This window comes from Bubalus kerabau, chromosome 5 (genome assembly GCF_029407905.1).
Source record: "Bubalus kerabau isolate K-KA32 ecotype Philippines breed swamp buffalo chromosome 5, PCC_UOA_SB_1v2, whole genome shotgun sequence".
Taxonomy (NCBI): Eukaryota; Metazoa; Chordata; class Mammalia; order Artiodactyla; family Bovidae; genus Bubalus; species Bubalus kerabau.
The window spans coordinates 86806952-86831316 of NC_073628.1; the positions used below are offsets into that span (position 1 = coordinate 86806952).

At 44.6% G+C, this 24365-nt stretch overlaps 2 long non-coding RNA genes across 2 annotated transcripts in view; one reads left to right on the top strand and one right to left on the bottom strand.

Moving 5' to 3' along the window:
* Nucleotides 1-24365, bottom strand: part of LOC129652952 (uncharacterized) — a 26079-nt gene continuing 1714 nt past the window's right edge. The window contains exons 2-3 of the long non-coding RNA XR_008714867.1: nucleotides 1800-1863; nucleotides 1-798 (exon numbers count right to left, since the gene is read on the bottom strand). This is a non-coding gene — a long non-coding RNA (uncharacterized LOC129652952). The remainder of the gene's footprint in view (nucleotides 799-1799; nucleotides 1864-24365) is intronic.
* The window catches only part of LOC129652953 (uncharacterized), a 21619-nt gene continuing 11629 nt past the window's right edge, over nucleotides 14376-24365 (top strand). Inside the window, exons 1-2 of the long non-coding RNA XR_008714868.1 lie at nucleotides 14376-14482; nucleotides 14659-14777. This is a non-coding gene — a long non-coding RNA (uncharacterized LOC129652953). The remainder of the gene's footprint in view (nucleotides 14483-14658; nucleotides 14778-24365) is intronic.

The following is a 24365-nucleotide window of genomic DNA, read 5'->3' on the forward strand; positions in this document are numbered from 1 at the left end:
GCTTAAAAAATAAATATTTATTTCTCACATCCTAGAAGCTGAAGTCTGAGATGAGCATGCCAGCAAATCTGGTTCTGGGTCACTTCTTCCGGTTGCAGACTGCCGACTTCTCCCTGTGTCCTTGCTTGGTAGAAAGAGGCCCATCTATCCCTCTGCCTCTTCTAAGGTCAGTGATCCATTCCAAAGGGCTCCATCTTCATGGCTGATCTTCTTCCAAGGCCCCACCTCCAAACACCATCACACAGGGGAGGGTGCATCAATATTTGATCCATAACAGTCCCCTTTCCGCCTTTCGGTTTTCTTTCTCTACTCGCTGTTTCTTTCTGGTTTGGGTGCCACTATTCCTAACCTCGCTTCATCATGCAGGTGGGACTTCTGAGTCGCCTCCCTGGAAGTCCCTGCATGATGAATGTTGGATTTATACTGCACACTTCACCACGTGAGAGTTGAAACCTCTCATTTGGAGCAAAAGCCACAGGAAACAAGCAAAAAGCTACTCATCATGTCATTAGAGAATCTTAGCCCACTTCCAACCTATCCACTCCCTTCCCACAGCTTCAGGCCATCATCTCTCCTGATAACCAGTAATTTCAGTCATTTTCTACATGTGTTTCTGTTGGTCTTCTGAGAATTCTCATTTCCCAAAGTAGAAAGGCCACACCGTCTTTGGTGAGCCTGGGTGGTACAGTGGGTTGCTGTGCTGGGGGAGATTATAGTGTGACCGGGAAGGGGGTGAGATGGCATCACCCCACTTTCTACCCACCCTCAGCTGAAGGGAGACAGCAGAGCAAACAGCACCTGGGAGAAAGGAGAGATTTCCAGTTACTTCCTTCCCAGGTTCTTCCCCGGAGCCTCTGTTATTCCTACCCATCCTGAGCCAGAAGAGTTTACTGAATGAAGAGTAAAATGTCTGAGCCTGGTAGGATGCATGAAGGAAGTCATCAAACCAGGATGGGAGGCCCCCAGCAAGAGTCTGTGTTCACCTGGTGAAACACCACTCAGAAGTCCCCGTGTGTGTGTGTGTGTGTGCACACGCGTGCGTGCACATGTGCAGAAGTCCTCTTTTTTTGGCATCCTTTAAATTTTCTTCATCAACGAAATACATGTACATTAGTTTAAAGTCAAATAGGCCAAAGTATTTTTACGAATCCTCTGTCCCACTCCCCTGTCCCCAACCTGTGCCCCTCTTCTCTGGAGCAACTTTTGAACTTCTTGAGGTATTTAGCTTCATTTTTTAAAATGTGCCTGTGCTCTTATTTCTGCCACCTCTTGATTTATCCATTGCAGACACTGACTCTTCACTCTGCATTGTGATGCATGAAGTTTTAGTTCTCTGCTCTCTCCCTCGTCCCAACAATGGTATTAATAAAAACCAGAACAGGCTCCTAATTATGGGGCCTTGCACAGCTGGTCACCCTTTCCTCCCAGATCCCACACTCCCTCCTTCCCCACCCCCCCCACCCCCCGCCACTGGTCACTCCCTGGGTCACCTCTGCCAGTTCGCTCTCTCTTCCCTGCCCTCTTAGGGATGGAGCATGCAGCGTTCAATCCCTGGTCCTCTCTTCCTCTCCATCCACTCTCCCTGCTTGGTGGTCTCATCTAAGCTCACAGCTCTAAGTCCATTTGTTGATGACTCCCGGGGATTCACGTCTCTAGCCCTGACCCCTTCCCTGACTCCAGACCCCTGTGCCCACCTCTCTTCTTGACCTCTGCACTTAGATGGCCAATAGACACCCCACACTTAACACAACCCAGGCCCACTCTGGCCGATCATTCCAAAAGCCGCTCCCCCTGCTGACCTCATCATCCCTGTGATGGCAGCGCTGTCACCGTGGTTGCACAGGCACAAAAGCCGCAGGGAGGCTGGGGTGCAGACAGGAGAGTCAGTGAGAAACTCCCCACGCACATGTGGTACAGACATCCTTAAAACAAGCTAATGTCCCCAACATTCACAGCAGGATCATTCATAGTAGCTAAAATGTGGAAATACACAAGCATCCATCAATAGATGAATGGATAAACAAAATGATATATACCCATACAATGGAATATTGTTCTACCATAAAAGGAATGAAGTTGATAAATGCTCCAACATGAATGCACCTTGAAAACCTTATGCTAAGTGAAAGAAGCCAGACACAAAAGGTCACACATTACATGGTTCCATTTATATGAAATGTCCAGAATAGACAAAGAACAGATTATTGGTTGCCAGGGTGTGGAGAGAGGGGGGACGTGAAGAGGAACACTGATGGATACAGGGTTTCTTTCTGGGATGATGAAAATGATATGCGATTAGACAGTGGTGATGGTCGAACAACTAAAAACCACTGAATTGTACACTTTATAAGAGTGAATTTTATGGTGTATGAACTACATCTAGAAAGCTGTTTTTTATGAGCTAACATTCAAATTTAAATAGCATGCTGTAACGTGTTACTAAGTAACTCATTCTCATCACTCCAGCCTTCAGCTAAGGACTGCCATATACACTGCTTCTCTTAGAACACGTTGAAGCAAAGTTAGAGAAAAGAATGATGTTCTGTGTTTGGGTGAATATGGAGAAAAGCAAACAGTCACACAAGGACTGTAGAGAGGAGATCAAGGGTAAAGGAAGCAAAAACAGATCAAGAAGTAACGAGGAGAAACCTAAGACCTGCGATGCTCCTACAAGGATCTGTGGTGAAAGAAAGTGAAAGTGAAGGTGCTCAGTCGTGTCTGACTCTTTGTGACCCCATGGACTGTAGCCTACCAGGCTCCTCCGTGCATGGGATTTTCCAGGCAAGAGTACAGGAGTGGGTTGCCATTGCCTTCTCCAGAGGATCTTCCTGACCAGGGAACGAACCCGGGTTTGCCGCATTGTAGGCAGACGCTTTACCATCTGAGCCACCAGGGACCTGTGGTAGGTGGTGCCAAAGACAGAACCTGCTGGTTTTCCTCCCGTTAGAGGCATGGGGACTCTAGAGATATTTGCTGATTTCCTCCCAGCCTCCAAAGTCTCTAGTTTTGTTCAGATACGTACCTCTCCCTGACAGTCCATATACTGCATGGAAAGCCTTTGGTTTTAGGGGCAGGGTATTGGCCCCGAACTAAGCTACTCAGTGCTGGTCCCAAGATGAACTCAGTGTGCCAAGTCAGAATAAAGTCAAAACAGGGGATGGAAACAGGGTTTCCTGATGCTCTATCTGCAAGGGAGAGTCCAGGAACTGCCTTCAGCCATCTTGAGAGGAGATGGTTTGAAACTGGAGCTAACACAAAGAAGAGAACCAAGACTTAGACACTAACTCTGACATACGAGCCGTGGGCCAAGCTGCATCTACACCTTTGTCTACTATTAGACTGTTCAGTTATACGAGCCAGTTAATTCCTTTTTATGGGGTGAGCTTTCTGTTACTTGGAGCAGCAAAGATCACATCTATAGTCAGGTGATGATGTTTGAGAGCATGCAAAGTGTGCAAACTACACCTTTCTATTTCCCTATTTTATTTGTTTTTTTCATCAGAGGTTTATAAAAAGGGACATAAAACCTCCTGAAAATTCTGCTTATGAAATCCTTGTATGGGTTTCACGATAACTAATAGAAATCGATAAAGCTTTCAAGACTAAATAAAAATGTAGCTGACAAAATTAATTTTGATTTGTGTTAGCCTTAAATATTTTGAAAATATAAGTCTATACTTGACAAACCCAAGTTCGAGCCACATTATTATTCCTGTCAATACATCCACCATTTGGTTTCTGTGGAAGGTCAGGTGCTGTGTTGTTTTGGAGTGTGTGTGTGTGTGTGTGTGTGCGCGCGCGTGCACGCACGCGCGCGCTCAGTTGTGTCCAACTCTTTGAGACCCCGTGGACTGTAGGCCACCAGGCTCTTCTGTCCATGGAATTTTCAAGGCAAGAATACTGGAGCAGGTTGCCATTTCCTACTCCAGTGGACCTTCCTGCCCCAGGATCGAACCTGAGTCTCCTGCACTAACAGATGGGTTCTTTTCTGCTGTGCCACCTGGGAAGCCCATTGGAGTTCAGGGGGCTGCAAGTCAAAGATGGCCAGTCAAAGTCAAAGGCCCAGGCTTGCCCTTAGCCTGTAATCCACCCAGACTCATTACTCCACACAGTTCATGTATCAGCCTCTAGGGGCCGTCCCATCCCAGAAACTAGCTTGGACACTTCATGTTTTGCTCCAAGTGACAGATGTCTCTGTATGGAAAATGGAAAATTACAGCAATCGCTGGAAATGTCACCATCACTGCCTGAGTATGCAAGAGACGCACCCAAAGCAAAATGCTTAAGCAACATTGAAAATAGAGTATGAGCAAAAACCTACCAGGCAAATGAAATGAGGAAAAACATGGAATATTAATGGTTTTAACAGCATGGAATTTTCCCACCCCCACACATTGACCAAAAGCATGCGTCAGGCTCAGCCAACACCTCACAGTCACCAGTAACCTGAGAGCATCGAGTTCTCTACCACCTGGGCCCAGCTCCTCACTGAGTTAGTGAATCAGGCCCCTCTCCCAGCTGAGGAGCTGGTCAGCTGGCCCGGCTACTGCTGCTGCTGCTGCTACTGCTGCTGCTAAGTCGCTTCAGTCGTGTCCGACTCTGTGCGACCCCATAGACGGCAGCCCACTAGGCTCCCCCGTCCCTGGGATTCTCCAGGCAAGAACACTGGAGTGGGTTGCCATTTCCTTCTCCAATGCAGGAAAGTGAAAAGTGAAAGTGAAGTCGCTCAGTCGTGTCCGACCCTCAGCGACCCCATGGACTGCAGCCCACCAGGCTCCTCCATCCATGGGAGTTTCCAGGCAAGAGTACTGGAGTGGGGTGCCATCGCCTTCTCCACAGCTGGCCCTAGGCAGGCACAATTTTCTCTTTGTACAATATCTGCTATAAATCAAAGGTTCCAAAAAAGCCCTGAAGGTGGTAAGTAGGATGTTCCCAGTTCTCCAGAGGAAGCTGGAGGAAGCAGGAAACCTCACTGCCTCAGCAGTCCAGCCCAGTCCACCTGCCACACACTGTTCTCAGCCCCTTTTCTTTCCTTCAAGATTTACTGATGCCTTCCTGGAAGGATTGCTGTTGCTCTGTCGCTCAGTCATGTCCAACTCTTTGCAACCTCATGGACTGTATCCTGCCAGGCTCCTCTGTCCATGGGATTCTCCAGGCAAGAATGCTGGAGTGGGTAGCCCTGCCCTCCTCCAGGGGACCTTCCCGACCCAGGGATCGAACTTAAATCTCCTGTATTGGCAGGCAGATTCATAGTTTGTTCTAATTCCCTTCTTATCTATTTCTCATGGCAAATGGTGGATATATTTTTACTCTTGGATCCTTAATTTGCCTATATAATGTAAATATGGAGCAGTGCAGCCTGCCTCATTGTTTCAAAATTATTCCAATTTTGCTCATTCCTGCATGCTGTAACTGCAGCTTCTGCTTGAGTAGCCACTCCCTGCCTGGTAGTCATTATTTCCCATTAGAGGCATATTTAAAACCATGCAGATGTGCTTTAGTCTTGCTGTTATCATTTACCAATAAAAGGAAGCCAGATTCAGTGACAACAAGCTCTCTGCAAATTGCTTCACACTGGATATCTTTGGGAACTTCTCAAAACTGATTTTTGAAAAAAGAATGAAGAAAAACAGCAATTTTCTTTACAGTGCTTAGAGGCTTTTCCATGGATATTTCTGAATGTCAGATAAGATCATTGCTGCCTTTGTAAGTATTAGCCACAAGAAAAGAGATAAAAACAAATACTTTCTACCACCCTGCACACAATAAAGAGCTAAAGAGTCAGGATATTATACAGTTCATCCATGTATTGATATTTAGTTGATAAAATATTTCTACAAGACCAGCCTTCATGCTATTTTGACAACATGAATCTTTGTGTCTATAGATTAAGACAAAGAAAGATTTTAGCCAGATATTTAAGGTGGCTGAAAGCTTTAGAAAAATATAAATAAAGATTTTGTATTTATGGTACAAAATAGAAACAAGAAACCCAGGCACTCTCTCCTGCCCTTGGTGGATATCTTTGCTTGAGGCCTTCACCTGTTTGGGGCTTCCCAGGTGGCACTAGAGGTAAAGAACCCACCTGCCAATGCAGGTAGACTTAAGAGATGTGGGTTCGATCTCTGGGTCAGGAAGATCCCTGGGAGGAGGGCACGGCTACCCACTCCAGCATTCTTGCCTGGAGAATGCCAAGGACAGAGGAGCCTGGAGGGTTATAATCCATAGAGTCAGACACGACTAAAGCAAAGTAGCATGCAGGCCAGCTGGCTGGCTGCAGAAGTTCTGTGCCTTTGCATGTGCCATCTCTACCTGAAACAACCTCCCCTTCCCACGACTTGGCTGGAACCTCCTACTTATCCTTTAAGACCCAGCTCAGATGGCACCTCCTGATTTCTAGACTCCCCAAGCCAGGGTTGCTGGTGTCTTCTCTGCTCCAGCAGCTCTTTGGCCATCGCTTGACCGTGGCATTGGCCATTAGTATTGTGATGCACCTGTTTGCATGTATGTCCCCTTCACTACACAGCAAGCCCTGTGTGGGCAGGCTCCGCAGATTAATCTTTAAGGCCCACTACATAATTTGGTGTGCCTCACTCAAGGAAGGTGCTTATTGATGAACAAAAAAATGAATGAATGAGTGACTGAAAGATTGACTGAGACACACACATCCAAGCTGGCAAACCGCTGGCTGAGAATGATACATCAGTTGTCACCAGGTCCTGCCCACCACACTGCTCCACTTAAGAGCACACCCCTCATATCACTTGTGAGAACTGCCTTCCCAGAAGTAACAGCCACTCCTGAGGATCCAGGAAGTAACTCTCCTTCTAAAGAGTGGGGAACAATTTTTTTAATAACAATTTAAATTAGTTGATTGACAGCATTTCCCTTTAATGAATTTCTAAGAAACAAAAGCTCTGCCATAGACTGCCTTCCAATCAGGCATGCTCTTCAAGCATCACTGAATTCCCTCTTGAATAAGAATGGCGAAAATGGGCCTCTGGCCAACCATTGAGCTTTGCATGGTAACTTCCACAGGAAAGGTGTACAGGGAAGGACCTAGAGACAGCCTCAGAAGACACTTTTTAGAAAAGAACTCTGGCAGGCAGACCAGTAAGACACTTGGCAGGTGAGGCCAGGGATTGTATTATGCAAAACCTTATGTCATCTTTTCAGATGTTCTTCTAATAAATTGCTCCTGTTTCATTTTCACTTCAATTAAAAAAAAAAAAAAGTGCAAAATCAACTCTCTTTTCTTTCCAAACTAGACATCCTGAATGATAAAATGGTGTACCAATGGTTGGCCTAACAATGATGATGACTATAAGCGTGGACCCTGAACTCAGACAGATTTGGGTTGGAATCCCCGTTTCATCACTTCTTAGTTCCATGCCCTTCCTCTCTGTGTGTCAGCCTTCCCCACTGTAGGATGGAGAGAACACCAACCAAGGGTAGGGTCTTGTGAGTAAAGTCCCTAGCATGGTGTCTAGCATGTGGTTAATGCTCAGACTGTTGGATCTTAATACCGTTATTGCTGCTGTTGTTCAGTCTCTCAGTTGTGTCCAACTCTTTGTGACCCCATGGACTGCAGCATGCCAGGCTTCCCTGTCCTTCACTATCTGCAGGAGCTTGCTCAAACTCATGTCCATTGAGTCAGTGATGCCATCCAGCCATCTCATTCTCTGTGGCCCCCTTCTCCTCCTGCCCTCAATCTTTCACAGCATCAGGGTCTTTTCCAACGAGTTGGCTCTTTGCATCAGGTGGCCAAAGTACTGGAGCTTCAGTTTCAATATCAGTCCTTCCAGTGAATATTCAGGGTTGATTAATATGCTAATATTCCAGAACATTAATCAGAATGTATTAATGTTCATATTGCATGTTCATAAATGGCATGTTAATTTTAGACCAGAAACCACCACGTTTTCAGTGGCCAGCTCTAAATGGAATGTCCCCTTTCTGCTGCATTTTTCCTCAAGGAGCTGCATTATTGCTCCAGAATTCTAGGTACATTCTTTTTTTTGGCCATGCCACATGGCCTGTGGGCTCTTAGTTCCTCAACCAGGGATTAAACCAGTGTTCCCTGCATTGGAAGTGCAGAATCTTAACCACTGGACCACAAAGAAGGTCCCTAGGTACATTCTTAATAGCTTTCTCAGAATCTTTATGGAGAAGTACCTGGAAACCTCATAAAACTAGCATTTCAACTGTGTCTCATTTGGCTGACTTATAAGACACTGTGAGGTACTTTTCAAGGGTGGGGGGAGACTGCATGGGAAAAATAGTCTTGAAAACACAGCATGATGAGCAAACATTATTTAAGGATCAAGTAACCTGTATCCCATTTTTCAAAATCTAAGCCTTTGTTATAAAATTCACATTCAAAAAGTGTACAGTGAGGACCAAAAGTTATTGTTTCATGGGTACAGAACTTCAGTTTAGAATAATAAACTTCTAGAGACAGTTACACACCAATGTGAATGTACTTAGTGCCACTGAACTGTATGCATAAACTGGTTAAAATGGTGAATTTTGTGTTATGTGTATTTTACCACAGTAAAAAAAAAAAAAGGAAAAAGAAGTTTAACAATCATATGCTTTCACACATCTTTCTAAATGTATGAACACACACGTACAAATTTCAGTAAGCTTCTCCCACCCAGCTACAGATATCTCTTTAAAAAACTCCAATAATCTTAAAGATGACCTTAAAGGAAATAATTAAAGTAATAAAGATCATCCATTTAAAACAATGATAGTCAAATCCTTCAGATCAGCAGGTGGGCCACAGGGCTTTAAGGAAGTCCCCTGTCTGTGTTCCCTTAAATGAGCTAAGGTACAAGAGGCAGCATGTTCTTTTTTCAGGAAATTTCAAAGTCAGGAGGGAAAAGCTATCTTTTATCAAAGTGGAGAGAAAGGGGACAAAGAACGTAGGCACTGGAAATATTTTCAAGAGGTAAGGAAGCCAAAATAGAAGTCATGAAACTAAATGATTCATGCAGCCTTCATTAGTCTTGCTTTTCGCAGCCCCAAGTGCACTGAAAAGAAATTGTTCGTAGCTCCATCCTTTGCCACAAATGACTCATGGGAGACCAAGGGTGTGAGAGGCCCAAGCTTTTCCTCTACAAAGGCTCTGTCCCGCAGTCAGCAGGTGGACAGGGGCTCGGCACTGCCGTCCTCTGCAGGTCTCCCGCAGTTCCCAGCACCAACCCACCCACGCGCAGTTGGCGGTCTCAGCGCAGCGCACATGAGTGCCAGACACCCACCCAGGAAAGGGTGAAGAAAGAGGGGGAGGGCTGTCTCCCCTCTGCCTTTCTTTTGTCTTTGCTGCTCTTTCTCATTATCCCCTGTTGCCAGAGAGTAAATTATAAAGTTAGTTTTTAGCAGCAAAGTCTGTGTTTTTTGGTCTTTGTTTTCCTAGGATATGTTTATCAGTAGGTTCAGTCTTTGACCGTGTAGTCAGGCTTTTATAAGTTTGCACATGCAGTTCTTTTCTTTTGTTTTTATTAAAGAGAAAAGTATCATTTTCTCAACTCTCCATGTGCTAGTCTATTACAGTAGACCTGGGTGGAAGTTTCTTCCGGTGAGAAGCTGTCTCCCTCCCATTTTAGGATGGATGGAAGGTCCACACTAAAACCTTAAACGCTTTTGCTCATGTGAATTCTATAAACTTTTACGATGGCAGAGCTCTGGAGGGTGAGTGGTCCACTGACACCTCCTCGTCTTGCCTCTCTATGACCACAAGGAACCGGCCAGCCTGACTCAAACATGTCCTGTCAACATTCCCAGGACAGGCAACAAAGGCAAAGACAGACAAGTACAACTGTATCAAGCTTTAAAACTTCTGTGCATCAAAATCAGTGGAGGGGAAGACAGCCTACAAAACGGGAGATAATATTTGCAACTTGAATATTTGATAAGAGGTTAATATTCCTTCTCCAGGGGATCTTCCCTACCCAGGGATTGAACCTGGGTCTCCTGCATTGTAGACAGACGCTTTACTGTCTGAGCCACCAGGGTCCCCTCTAATGATTAGTGATGCTGGCCATCTTTCTACATGCTTCTTGACCACTTGTATATTGTCTTTTGGAGAAATATCTATTCAAGTCCTTTGGTCATTTTAAAATTGGATTATCAGATTTTTTTGAGTTGTAGGAATTCTTTGTATAGTCTGAATATTAACCTCTTATCAAATATTTGAGTTGCAAATATTATCTCCCGTTTTGTAGGCTGTCTTCCCCTCCACTGATTTTGATGCACAGAAGTTTTAAAGCTTGATACAGTTGCACTTGTCTGTCTTTGCCTTTGTTGAAATCACTAACCATTAGGGAAATGCAAATATAAACACTCGTTAGAACGGCTGCTATCAAAAAACCGTAAAACAAATGTCGACAAGGATGTAAAAAAATCGGAAGCCCTGTGCATTACTGGCGGGATGTAAAATGGTGCAATCACCATGGAAAACAGTATGGCAGTTCCTCAAAACATTACTATCATATGATCCAGTAGTCCATTTCTGGGTATATGTCTGTAAGGGCTGAAGACAGGCACTTGAAGAAATATTCCATATTCACCTTGTTAGCAGGATGATTCTCAATAGACTAAAGCTGGAAGCAACCAAGTTGTTGTTGTTTTGTTGCTAAATTGTGACTCTTTGTGACCCCATGGACTGTAACCCGCCAGGCTCCTCTGTCTGGGATTCTCCAGGCAAGAATACTAGAGAGGGTTGCATTTCTCTCTCCAAGGGATCTTCCTGACCCAGGAATCGAATCTCTGTCTCCTGCTTGGCAGGTGGCTTCTTTATCACTGAGACACCAGGGAAGCCCAACCAAGATGAACGGATAAAAAAAATATATATATATGATATGCACATGCAATGGAGTATTATTCAGCCTGGAAAAGGAAGAAAATTCTGACATATGCTATGACACAGATAAACCTCAAGGATACCATGCTAAGTGAAATAATCCAGTCACAAAAAGACAAATAATGTATGATTTCACTTACATGAGTTATCTAGAGTAGACAAATTTACAGAAACAAAAGGAGACTGGTGGTTACCAGGGGCTAGGGCAGGGAGAAAGGCGAGTTGTTATATAAAGGATTGCGAAGATTTGGACATGATGGAGCAACTAACACTTTCACTTTTCATACCATTTCAGATATACAAGATGAAAACGTTTTGGAAATCTGTTTTATAACATTGTAAATATACTTAACTGTACACTTAAAATGGCTAAGATGGTAAATTTTATGTTATGTGATTTTTTACCATGATTTTTAAAAACACACTCTGAATCACAGAGCTTAAGAGCTTTAAGGAATTTTTTATTTAATGTTTTGGTCTTCTATACATAAACTAAGAAGAAAACAGACTCTCCCGTAATGTGAGTAAGGGTTTTGCCTCCGTCCCCAGGGGAAACCCCCTCTAGATCGAAAGACACCTAATATTTCAGGGGCTTTCCAGAGGACCCAAACCTTGCACCAGTGGGGTTATTGTGCCTGTTTCTTTCCTGCCCAGCAAAACGTGTCCAGAACAGTCAAAGCAGGCCTCTATTTTTTTTTTAAAGAAGTTTCCTTCCTCAGTGTTTGTGTGCATGATATTAAAATGAAAGTCCAATTTTAATATTAATTCAGCTTAATTGTAATTTTAAAAGTTAATGAAGGCCTTTAGTCCAAGTTCTGCAATGGGCCAGGCATTCAAGATGAAACATGAGGGACTCACAGACTAAAAGGCAAGTCAGATGAATGAATGAATAATTGTGCTACACAGTAACACCTGCTATAAAAAGGCATATACACAGAAAGGTACAGCACACCATGGGAAGCTGAGGAGAGAACATTTAGTGGGGTTAGAACGAGTAAGGACAGGTCACCGCGGTGAGCAAAGTCCACAAGCATGAGGCAGTTCATCGTAGTGGTTAACCCACGACACAGACTTTGGAGCAGAGGAACCTGGATGCCAGAACACGGCCCTGCCACTGCTACCTGTGTGCCAATAAGCTTATTAGTTAACCTCTCTGAGCCCCAATTTCCTTACCTACAGAAAAGAGATAGTAATTTTTTTAAATATGTAAAGTTATTATAAGGGTTACATTAAATAAACTACCATAAATAAATGACCCATGCTCGATACATGTTAAGTGTTTTCAGTTAGCCTAAAAGAGAAGGCTCACGTGGAGGCAAGAGCAACACGTGTAAAGGCACGGAGGCACAAGAGGTCTTGTGTTCCGGCCAGTGTGCATGGCAGGTCTTGCCAGGAGAGAGCAGGACAGGAGGCTGGAAAGGCTGTCTGTGGGCGGTGGGGCCCCGTGGAGGGTTTAATCAGGAGGATGATGAGGAGACGTTACCTGTGTCTCTCACATTGCCTCATCTTGTTGTTCAGTTGCTTAGTCATGGCCGACTGTTTGCAACCCCATGGACTGCAGCACACCAGGCTTCCCTGTCCTTCACTATTTCTCAGAATTTGCTCAGACTCATGTCCATTGAGTCAGTGATGCCACCTAACCATCTCATCCTCTGTCATCCCCTTCTCCTCCTGCCTTCAATCTTTCCCAACATCAGGTGGCCAAAGCACTGGAGCTTCAGCTTCAGCATCAGTCTCTTCAATGAATAGTCAGGGTTGATTTCCTTTAGGATTGACTGGTTTGACCTCCTTGCTGTCCAAGGGACTCTCAAGAGTCTTTTCTCACACCACAGTTCGAAAGCATCAATTCTTTGGCACTCAGCCTTCTTTATAGTCCAACTCTCACATCCGTACATGACTACTGGAAAAGCCTTACCATTTCAATAATTGGTCTGACTCCCATGCCTGAAGGCTTCACAGGCTCCCTTCCCCCAAGTACTGCAGGAGGATCATCCACTGCTACAGAACTGGCACCTCTCCCTGATCCCAACCAAGCCTGATGAGAGCTGGAACATAAATACCCCTGCTCTCTCACCCCTCAGGTAGGATAAATCTGAAGCATGTATTCCACAGTGACTCCACTGGTTCCCCAGCAGGACTCAGTTCCACTTACTCACATTGGTACCTGGCTTGATAACACATCCCTTACTGGCTGGCTTCCCTTCCCCATCTCACTTCCCTACTCCCATGGTACCATTTCCTGAGATTACCTCCCAAATAAACCAAGAACCAGAATCCTTATCTCAGGGCCACTTTTTAACAAAACCTATACTAAGATGCGGAGAAGGCAATGGCACCCCACTCCAGTACTCTTGCCTGGAAAATCCCATGGACGGAGGAGCCTGGTAGGCTGTAGCCCACGGGGTCGCTAAGAGTCGGACACGACTGCGCAACTTCCCTTTCACTTTTCACTTTCATGCATTGGAGAAGGAAATGGCAACCCACTCCAGTGTTCTTGCCTGGAGAATCCCAGGGACGGGGGAGCCTGGTGGGCTTCCGTCTATGGGGTCGCACAGAGTCGGACACGACTGAAGCGACTTAGCAGCAGCAGCAGCATACTAAGATGTGTGCCATGACCTTATCTGCTTGGGGCTGGTGCACTGGGACGACCCAGAGGGATGGAATGGGGAGGGAGGAGGGAGGAGGGTTCAGGATGGGGAACATATGTAAACCTGTGGCGGATTCATTTTGATATTTGGCAAATCTAATACAGTTATGTAAAGTTTAAAAATAAAATAAAATTAAAAAAAAAAAAAAAAAAACATGTAACATTAGGAAGAGTAAAAATGTAGTGCTTTTAGAATGCATTCAAAGTTAAGTGATTATCGGCTTAAAATAAACTGATATATATATAAAAAAATAAAAAAATAAAAAAAAAATAAAAAAAATAAAAAGATGCTTCTTGAAGCAAGTGAAGAATGGATTGGACTGAGTGGAGTTAGAGGCAGATTGTCAGGAGATCCCTGCAGTAACCTAGGAAGGAGGTTGTGAGTATTATAGGAGTAGAATGGAAACAACACTCCGGAGACAGTGAGGCAGGTCCTTAATGACTGATGCATGTCACTAGGTTGGGCCAACAAGAGTTAAGGAAGAGCCTCCTCTTGCAGGTTTCGCTGCATATGAGGGGCCTGCAGGACATTCACTGGTGAAAGCCTCAGTGGCAGATTGGATCTCGAGGTTTACAACTGCAAGTTTTCAGCTTGGAAGCGGTAGATGAGATCATAGGGATGAATGAGGCCACGTGGAGAGAGGATTAAGGAAGAAAAGCTAAGACTAGCATCCTGGGGTGCTAATATTTAAGGATAGGAATAAAATAAGGCACCAGTCAAAGGTAAGAGACAGTCAGTCATCGACAAAAAAGGAGAGAATCGGTCAAAAGTACGTCTTTGAATCCAACAAGCATGAAACACTGCAGTGAATTCAAATTGGTTAAGGCCTGGAACAAGGTTACCAGCCTTGGCAGCCGCTGTGTTGGTGACAGCAGCTTGAGCAAAGTGATGAAGGCGGAAGGTGGGAGCCTGCGAGACAGAGGGAGATGTGGATGTGAGCTCAGAGAGGATGGAGCCCTCTTTCCAATTGGTGGGTGAGATGGGATGGAGAGAGAGAAGACCATGGACCCAGAGGAGAGGGATGGGGGATAGGAAGGAGAACACCTTTAAGGGAAGGGAAAGTGTCATTTGGGTTGTTTTTTTTTCCCCAAACTTTAAACTTTTTATTTTATATTGGGGTATAGTTGATTAACAATGTTGTGGTAGTTTCAGGTGAACAGCGAAGGGACTCAGCCAGACACATACATGGATCCATTCTCCCTCAGCTCCCCTCCCATCCAGGCTGCCACATAACAGTGAGCAGAGTTCCACGTGCTGTACAGTAGGTCCTTGTTGGTTATCCATCTTACATATAGCCGTGTGTACATGAGGGAAGTGTCTTTTAAAAGATGGGGTAGACCTGAATAAGATTATGGTCTGAGAGAAATAAACACATGGATAAAGGTAAAGACAAAAGAACAAAGAGAATATTTGATGGCGAAAGGTCAGCAGTGAGGCAGCTGGGAGTGGGGACAACCAAACAGAAGGAGGCTGGCTTTGAAGAGGGTGGGGATGTCTGAGAGCAGAGATTAAGAGATTGGGATGAGTGAAAACAAAGGTAAATTTAGATATTAAGAGGACTGCACACTGAACGGTTGCATGCAGATGAAATTTGGGCTGGCACGGGGTGTTAATGGAGGGTGTCTTGAATTAAAGGGCTACTTTGGGAGCCTGAGGGCTTCCCTGGTGGCTCAGATGGTAAAGAATCTGCCTGCAATGGGGAGACACAGGTTCGAACTCTGAGTCAGGAAGATCCGCTGGAAAAAAGAATGGTTACCCATTCCAGTATTCTTTCCTGGAGAATCCCATGGACAGAGGACCCTGGAGGGCTACAACCCATAGGGTCACAAAGAGTCAGACAGGACTGAGCAACTAACACTTTCACTTTCCACTTTGGGGAGCTTGTGGAGTGGGGGGAGGGCAGAGAGAACTGGAAGGCCTGGGAACCAGGAGAGGGCAGTGTGGAGGCAGGACCTGGGGCCAAACCCACAGAGCAGACACTCCAGGACACTCCTTTGCCTGGCAGCTGCACCTTCTGGCCCTGGATCTTAAAGGTGCCATTTGGTCTTTGACGAGGGAGACTGAAGAGCATGCAAGCCTAAGGGTGTATGTTTTCTGTAAAATAAGAGACCAGGTTCTCCAATCAGAACAGAAGGCCCAGGGGTCGGGTGGGAACTTGAAGAAGAGTTGTATAGATCTGGAGCAGCCTTTGAGTTCATGTTGATTAATCAGGGGGTCAGTGATGGGATGCAGTGTACCGTCTCAGAGTGCCTGGCCCAGAGAACAGCTTGATGGCCACTTGGCTCCATAAAGTCTGTTACCTGAATGCACACACATTTCTTTTTCCACATCTTGACTCTTGGCTCCACTCCCACTTCTGCAACTTGCAAGCACCTCAAGCCAATAAAACTCCCTGTGCTGACTTTCCCTGCATGGCACCCTGTAGGTCTCACAGTGTCCATACCCAGTTATGGACACAGTGGGATGACTCCCCAATCACCTTCCTCCCAGAATGGTTTTCAGTTACTGACTGTGCCTTTTATGCCCATGGGGCCCACTTCTCTCTGTAGGTGGAACTGACCCCGCCCACTCACCTTCACTAGGGCTTCACTGCTCTCGGGACTAGTGCCCTGGATCTTAGCCATGTATTGGGATAACGTCCATCAAGGAATTAGAAATGCAATCTTTCTTTGGAGTTAGGTTACCACTGTTTGGAAGTAGTTCTGTTTCCTATAGCATATGAATTTTTAATCACGAAAGAGAAATTTTAAATTATCTGGTTAATCCTGATTATTACAGAAATTATCTCTAATCTCTACCTGGTTTATAACTCCAAACTCAGTGGTAACCAATATATGTTGTCAAAAGGCCAAATTTAAAATGGAAGAATGACAGTAATGATAATTTGCAAGTATGAGTTGTGTGAGTGATTTTCTTCTTTTTTAGTATATATTATTTTCACATACAATTTAAATATATTATTGATAAATATCCAAATATATTGTATGTATTAGTTGATTAATGTATTTAGTTAGGGAAGAATTGTATTCAGAATTATTATGAATTCTTGCTGTGCTATTATAATTTATATAAGTCGTTATTCTAAATCACTGCTTCCCTTGTAACTTTATGATGTTTGAAACCCGTTTCATCAACCTGCAACAGCTTTATTAAATCAAGTCAAACCCAAACACTTCACTTCCACCTACATTAAAGATAGACTCACTGTGACAGAAATAGCAGTGTAAGTGCTAATACAAACACTGTAAATGCCGGAAAATAATAAGGTAAGAATGTTACCCGATGCAGCCTTGGCGGCACAGGTGCCAAATGGGGGCTTACACTTCTGATAAGGACACAAGCAATTTCAAGCCCCACCTGTCACACACACAGGTAGAAAAATAAACTGTGTGTTTTTAAAAGAAATGAAGAAGTACTTTTGAAAAATTAAAACAATGAAGTGAACTGCTGTATCCTTGCTAGTACAAACTGCATTTCAAAGAAGCCAAATGGTCCCTGAAGGAAAATTATCCTAAACAAAGGAATTGCAGCATATATATGCAAAAAAAGGATGATAGGATTTTAAAAAATCACATTCCCCATCTCCTACTAACCCATGTTTATAGGCAAGTGTTAGGGAAAGGTCAATGAGGAACATTACTTTGGCTGGATTACATGGACAGCAATTGAACCTGAGCAAGCGACAAAAAGAGAGATGACAGACATCACGTGCCTTCACCTGAGGGAAGGCAATAAAAATACACCACCTTCAATGAAGCTATTTGTGGTGGTTTAGTTGCTAAGTCATGTTCAGCTCTTGCGACCCTATGGACTGTGTAGCCTGCCAGTCTCCTCTGTCCATGGGATTCTCCAGGCAAGAATACTGAAGTGGGTTGCCATGCCCTCCTCCAGGGGATCTTCCCGACCCAGGGATCAAACCTGGGTATCCTGCGATGTAGGCAGATTCTTTACCAACTGAGCTATGAGGGAAGCCCTACTTCCTACAAGGAAGCCTTACTTCAATGAAGTTGATTTACAAGAAAGCAAAAACAAAACTGACCTTGAACTCGATCAAGCCTCTAGAAAAAACAATGGGTCTACAGAGAATACCGGGAAGAGAGGGACATGTCACTTAACACCACAGAAGTGCATTCAAACAAACCCAAAATGTGGGGAATAGAACCAATTCAGAACCAGTGGCCAGGGTTCTCAACAAATAAATGGCAAGAACAAAAGTGGACAGGAGTGTTAGAGACCGAAAGACACATTAACCAAACTCAACTTTTAGGCCTTGTTTGGATCCTGATTGGAATAAACCACTAGTAAAACGGCATTTATGAAGCAACTGTGGAAATTTGAATAATGTTTGTGTAGCAGATGTTATTAAATAATCATTGTTAAATTTTTTGTTACAAAAAGTTTCAAGATTGTGTGGGGAAAAGAGGAGGAGGTCCTTATCTGCTAAAGGTATTATCAAAGCCCTTATGGATGTGATGTCCTGGAATTTGTTTTGAAATAATCGAGCAAGGGTGAGGGTTGAAGGTCAGGGAAACTGTGGAGGGGGACAGATAAAGCATGATTGTTGCTGCTGCTAAATCACTTCAGTCGTGTCCGACTCTGTGCGACCCCATAGATGGCAGCCCACCAGGCTCCCCCATCCCTGGGATTCTCCAGGCAAGAATACTGGAGTGGGTTGCCATTTCCTTCTCCAATGCATGAAAGTGAAAAGCATGATTGGCCATATGTTAATGGGTAATGGCTACATGGGGGTCTATTAACTCCATTCTGTGTTGAAATTTCTTAATAGGAAGTCCTGTTTTTAATCACCTAAACTGGTGATCGGGCTTCTCTGATAGCTCAATTGGTAAAGAACCTGCCTGTAATGTAGGAGACCCCAGTTCGATTCCTAGGTTGGGAAGATCTGCTGGAAAAGGGATAGGCTACCCAGTCCAGTATTCCTGGGCTTCCCTTGTGGCTCAGCTGGTAAAAAAAAATCCTCCCACAATGCGGGAAACCTGGGTTCGATCCCTGGGTTGGGAAGATGCCTTGGAGAGGGAGAGGCTTCCCACTCCAGTACTCTGGCCTGGAGAATTCCATGGACTGTATAATCCATGAGGTCGCAAAGAGTCAAACACCACTGAGCAACTTTCACTTTCACAAACTGGTGATCAGTCCCTTGCAAAGATAGTTCCAAAGCCACTTGAACTTGGTTGCACTCCATTCATAGACCGTTCTCTCGTGTTGCCACCTTCTCCATCAAAGCAAGCACCCTTTTAATTTTAATGTCCCCATAAAGGCACTTGAAACCAATTCCTCACTGTCTTCTGACTCTGTATGTTCAGTCTACTGCCCCATGCCTCTTTTTACTGTGTTATCCCCAAACCTACCCTCCCTCCTTAGGTCTATTTTTATGGATCTTAGACGAAGAATGTGACTTCTTTTGCAGTTACCCTCTTGCCAGCCTCCAGCAGCCCATGCTACACATAACCATTCTTCTTCTCTCCACCTTTCCTTCAATGAGTCTCACTCCTGATACCAGGGAGTTTTCAAGCCCCTCTATGGGGTCGCTGAGAGTCGGACAGGTCGCTGAGAGTCAGACACGTCTGAGCGACTTCACTTTCACTTTTCACTTTCATGCATTGGAGAAGGAAACGGCAACTCACTCCAGTGTTCTTGCCTGGAGAATCCCAGGGATGGGGGAGCCTGGTGGGCTGCTGTCTATGGGGTCGCACAGAGTCGGACACGACTGAAGTGACTTAGCAGCAGCAGCACCAGTGGAAGCAAACAGTCTTAACCACTGGTCTATCAGGGAAGTCCCAACAGCCTTTCTTATTCCCAGAAACCCTGTAAGTATCTGGACCCAACCTTGTTTATAATTTTAAAAGATTGAGAACATTGGGGAAATATTTAAATTCATCATTCAAAGGATATTTCCTGAGTGCTTTGTAATGGTAGATACCACTTATCAAGTCCTAGGCAGGTAGCCCTTAATGCTCGGGGTGACCCGACTAGGGTATCTACAAGGTAGATACAATTATCGCCATTTTATACCTGGGCAAGAGGTACAGACACATCAAATGACTTTTCCCACTCACATATTCTGTACCTGGCACAGCTGTAATCCAAAAGCAGGCCTATTATCCTCCCAAAACCATGCTATCACTCTATGGTAGCATGAGCCTCAAGCCACCCCATTCCGGAACATTCTTTCCCTCCCAGGACTGCAGCAGTGCTGCCAGTAGGAACACAAGACCACTGCGGGTTCATCCTATCAGTTCCTCTAGGAAGCTCTCTGTGAGTTCCACCAGCAGAGCTGGCAGCTCTCTGCTCTGAATCCTAAGCACTTTGCTAGCATTGCTGAACAACCATTCCTTGCTTGTAATTGTCTCCCACAGGAAGGAAATCTCTCAAGGACAAGGGCCATGTCTCCTACTTATTTTGGCACCTCTGGTGCCGAGAACAGTGTCTGGCCTGTAGTGGGAATTCAATAAATGCTGGCTGAATGAGCAAATGAACTCCACTGGGAAACATGTTCCCATCCCAAGAAGCTAGTAGTGGAGCAGATGGCCAGTTGGCTTCTTCTTCTGGCCTTGGTGATCATTCCTCACTCATTTGCATGTTTATTTCCCAAGGTCCTATTTCTTCGCTTGAATATCTGTGACATCTCCTGCTAACAGTTCTCTGCGACAGTGGCTCATTCTCACTAATCACCTTCTCCAAGTGTTAATCATTCAGAATGAAAGTGTACCTCTTAAATTCAGAATCTGCCCATACTGCTGTGTTTTGTGGGATCCATTTCATAGCAACCAGAGGGGTTCTTATATCTGATGGGAAACAACCTGTGAAGTTCAAATTTGGTGCCTCCTTGAGCTAATCCAATTGAATTCTTCAGTATACATGGTCATGAACCTTTAGAAAGTTCAAGTAATGAACAGAATGCAAATTTCAAGAAATCAATCAGATTATTTTTTGCCTATCAGTTTGGCAAAATTAAAAACAAAAAAAAATGCTGATGAGGTTTGGGATATGAGAACAACCTTCCTCTGAGATACCTTGAAAACACATTAACAGTAGACTTTTAAAAAGATCTCCAGCTCTTTAAAGTTGATCCAACAGTTCCACTTCTTGGAATATGTTCTAAGCAAATAATTAAGATTTAACTACCAGAAAGTATAGAGCAATTTATTATAACAGAGAAAATTTGAAAATTATTTAAATAACCAGGAATAAGAAATGCACAATGGAATATGACTCGGCTATAAAAAAGAACACATTTGAGTCAGTTCTAATGAGGTGGACGAAACTGGAGCTTAGAGTGAAGTAAGCCAGAAAGAGAAATGACCAATACAGTATATTAACACATATATATGGAATTTAGAAAGATGGTAATGACAACCCTATATGCAAGACAGCAAAAGAGACACAGATGTGAAAAACAGACTTTTGGACTATGTGGCTTGAGAAGGCAAGGGTGGGAAGATATGAGAGAATAGCACTGAAACACGTATATTACCATATGTAAAACAGATGACCAGCGCATGTTTGATGCATGAAGCAGGGCACTCAACGTTGGTGCTTGGGGACAACCCAGAGGGATGTGGTGGGGAGGGAGGTGGAGGGGAGTTCAGGATGGTGGGACACCTATACACCCATGGCTGATTCATGTCAATGTATGGCAAAAACCACCACAATATTGTAAAGTAAATTAGCCTCCAATCAAAACGAATAAATTTTTTAAAAAGAAATTAGTTAAATCAGTTAAGGTACATCCCAACAACTAGATGCCATTCAGTGATTAAAATTTGTATTTCCGGACTTCCCTCATGGTCCAGTGGTTAAGAATATGCCTGCCAATGCAGGGGACACAGGTTGGACCCCTGGTCCAGGAAGATTCCACATGCCATAGGGCAATGAAGCCCGCAGGCCACGGCTACTGAGCCCACCTGCCCTAGAGCCGGCGATCGGCAACAAGAGAAGCCATCACAATGAGAAGCCTGTGTACCTCTGCTAGAGAAAAGCCCACTCACAGCAAGAAAGACTCAGCACAGCCAAAAATAGATAAATAGTTTTTTTAAAAAACCTGATGCAGCCAAATAAATAAATATTTTTTAAAATAATAATAATTTCTGTCACACTCTAACCTTTAAAGAATTTTCACTTTCATTATCTCAGACAGTGGGTCTTACACTTTAGCATGCATAAGACTCCCCTGAGGATGTCTGTGAAAATGTGGGTTCCTAGACCTCTGGAGGGTCTATTCTTGAGGTCTGGAATGGGACCTGGGAATTTAAATTTCTAACAAGCACCCCCTCCCAGGTGCTTCTCAGCAGGTGATTGGTGACCTATACTTTCAGTAGGTGCAGCCCCAGGGGACTGTCACCCCTGGCATGAGGCAGGCACACGTGACCAGGAGGTTCTCTGCCTACTTAACCTGCCCAGAAGAGACAATGTAGTAACACTGATCTTCTACAGGGAATCGGCTATATAAACAAAGTAACTTTCTTAACTGGAAGCGGCTAGAAAAGGGAAAGGAAGGAGACAGAGCCCTAAATGCACTCCATTCCACAAAAAACGGTCCTACCAGTAAAAATCCCAACAAGCCTGCTATCTTGGACATTCTTCTTCATCTCTTACCATTTGACACTTGGACATTGGGTACATGCACTGCTCTTGGAAGGTGGAAGGAGAACTAGAGTGGGGCTCTTTATTTTCCAGACACAGGCACATAGGAGGGAAGTGCCTGACCCAGAATGGGTCACAGGCGAAGCAGAGGTCAGGGCAAGAGGATCTCCCGATGCCAGGCTTGCACCCCAGCCCTGAGTGATGGAGCTTCCCCAGCCCCAAGGAGTTGAGAGCAGATTTGGGTTTCCACAGGGCCCAAGATGGTGGGCCCTGCACAAGCCTGGAGTCACATGGACAAGCAAATTTTCTACACAAGAGACCGAGCTCTCGTCTTGCCAGGAAAATGCCATTGTGACTTAAACTGGATGTTGAGGGCTAAGATGAGTGAAAGAGGTAAAATATGAATCTAAATGGTTAGAATATAAAGAAAATTGTTCCTTTTGCAAATATGCCACAATTATTCTGCAATTAGGAGATAAAATAAGAGTTTTGTGGGAAGCCTGTTGTACTTTTTCATGGCCTTATAAAAAACAAATTAATGCTAAAGATAGAAAAATGAATCATACATAAAACTTTTAATTACTAAAGAGATAAAATTTCCTTGAGATGGGGTGTGAAGTTTGACATTAGTCAGAACTTTTGAAAGTATTCTAGAAGGTGAGACTTGGGGGTACCCAATCCTGAAGCATCCTTCCCCAAAAGAGAATATGACACTTATGAAGAATGCTTATGGATTGTATGTTCAGTCATGCCCAACTCTTTGCGATCCCATGAACTGCAGCCCACCAGGTTCCTCTGTCTATGGAATTTTCCAGGCAATAATATGGGAGTGGGTTGCCATTTCCACCTCCAGGGCATCTTCCCGATTCAGGAATCAAACCCACGTCCCTGGGGACTCCTGCATTGGCAGGTGGATTCTTTACCACTGAGCCACCTGGGAAGCCAATTTATAAAGAGACGGGGGCTGATTCACCAGCCCATATTTCTCTGTCGTGACCAGGGTCACGCATGGTAATGGGCTTAGAGAAGACAACTCAGAGCTGCCTTGTGGGCTCCAAACAAGTCTGTGCCTGGGCTTCCGCATGGGGCACCAGTGCCCACTTTCACGGTGCGTGTTGCTGCCGGCTGCTGCTGCTGAGTGATATGCCCCTGGATATGCTTCCACCTTCAAGGGTGTTGCATGCCTCTGGCACCCTCCTTCCCAGCTGCAGTGTGTCGCCTATCAGAAACAGCCTGTCTGCTAAGGCTCTGGGGGTCACCACACCCCCGCCTCATACTTCTCTGCCCTGGCGTCAGGGCACGTGGCTCATGCTCTCTCTGGGTGGTGATTCTAACATGCACGGCTGGGTGAGAGGCACCTTACACCTTCACTTGGCTCTCACCTCAGCACAATCTCAGGACACTAGTGAAGAAAGAAATGCTTCCTGAGAAGCACTTCACAGTATTCCTTCCTGTGAAGAAATACAGTCTGTGGTTACTTTTTCATAAAACCTTCTGTTAAGATGATTCCTCGCCACCGTTTTGATGCACTGTTTTTCAAATAGGAAGACCACATATTCATCATCTAAACAGGGACACTTCTAAGAGGGGAGATCTGTTAACAACTACAATGGGACAACAAGTGAATGCTGAGACCAGCCCAGGTAGCCTGGGACACATGGTCACCCTGCTTAGGAAGGAGATGAGCTGCCCAAAGACGCATGTGAGGCTGAGTCCCAGCTGACCCCAGGTCACACAAAACAACTCTTCATGCAGTAAGTCACTGAGGTTTTGGGTTATTTGTTACCAGGGCATCACCCAGCACAAACTGATGAATACAGCCTTATAGCTGTGTATGTAATGGAGGTAACGTAACACAATCCACATCACTGGGCGTTTGTGAGGATTAAAGGAGCTAATACAGAAAAAGCACTTAGTCGGTGCCTGGCACATAGTCATCAGGCACCAGATGTTAGCTAGTGTCATTAATTATAACAACAACATAGGAGAATGAAGGAACACTCTAAGAACACAGGGAAGTCAAATTTCAAACCAAGCACGCACTTACTCAGGAATGGCAGGAAGGCCAATCGCCTCTAACATCCACCCCACAAGCTGTTTGCCCCTCTGGCCATTGGAGGCCCTGCCTCCTTCTTTCAATCCAGCAGCCCACTCCTACCTGTATCTCTCCTGACCCATGGACCAGAGACCATCATTACAACGGCTCTCTTGTGAATTCCTCCGCTCCTTGACCTTGGGTTGCTTCCATCTCA